The 1,033-nt window shown below is 38.7% G+C and overlaps 1 non-coding gene across 1 annotated transcript; it reads left to right on the forward strand.

Moving 5' to 3' along the window:
- The first annotated feature begins 278 nt into the window (after positions 1-278).
- LOC145405708 (5S ribosomal RNA) lies at positions 279-397 on the forward strand. The gene has a single exon (XR_013898444.1). It is a non-coding gene; the product is annotated as a 5S ribosomal RNA (ribosomal RNA).
- The last annotated feature ends 636 nt before the right edge of the window (positions 398-1,033 follow it).

Genomic DNA, 1,033 nt, shown 5'->3' on the forward strand with positions numbered 1-1,033 from the left:
GCTACTCACGATCACGCTACCAAATTTCTTTCCTATTAGTAATTATTCAGAACGGCCAATTTTCCTTGTGTGTGATATTTGATAGAGAGAATTAAATTAATTTTGAATAATCTCGGATCCCAACCGATTCCACAGTTAGTCCAACAATATCAGGATAAGGGTCGAACGAACCGTAGGGATACAATTGTGGTGCTCGTTGTAAGTCAGCCTCAAGAACAACATCCAATAAAAGGGATCAGGTATTATATATATATATATATATATATATATATATATATGCCAACGGCCATGCCACGTTGAGTACACCGCTTCCCATCCGATCAGCGAAGTTAAGCAACGTTGGGTCTGGTTAGTACTTGGATGGGTGACCACCTGGGAACACCAGATGCTGTTGGCATAACGTTCTCCTTACGTGTCAAGTGGGGTTGGTGGAGGATTAGTGTCCCTCCCTGTAAAACAACTCTAAGCCCTTGGCCACCCCGTTTGGGATACATGGCGTCTGGCAATGGATGGATATATATATATATATATATATACTAGGCAGTAACACAAATTAAAAAAAAAAATATAAATATAGAATTGGTGATATGAATAACAAGTACAGTATAGATCAATGTTCATATGTATATACCGGTACACAAATGACAGGAAGCAAGGCTTTATTATGGGTTACATATGTAAGAATAGATTAAATATGAAAATACAAAGTCTGGGATGAAATGAAAGGAACGTGGAGTGAGCTCCGTTAGAGAAAAATTGCGGGTTGATTATAGGAAATGAGATAATTATTGTACTTCACGATTAATTTTGCTTTCAGGCCCCGAATTTAAACTGATATTAAAGTGCGTGGGCTGCTAGGTATAAGTTTACTATAAAGCCAATGAATATTGCAAATAACTAACCCAAATATGTCGGGCTGAATCTTTAACTTCCTGATGTGCTCCTTACTCTGCTCCAGTCAGAAAATTAAAGGTACGCGAAAAGGGTGAGACTGGCAAGGCGACGACACCACATAGCAGAGGGAAGGAGTTGA

The sequence above is a fragment of the Coenobita brevimanus genome, chromosome 67 (assembly GCF_032717465.1).
Source record: "Coenobita brevimanus isolate Jiangsu-jjx chromosome 67, ASM3271746v2, whole genome shotgun sequence".
NCBI classification, from domain to species: domain Eukaryota; kingdom Metazoa; phylum Arthropoda; class Malacostraca; order Decapoda; family Coenobitidae; genus Coenobita; species Coenobita brevimanus.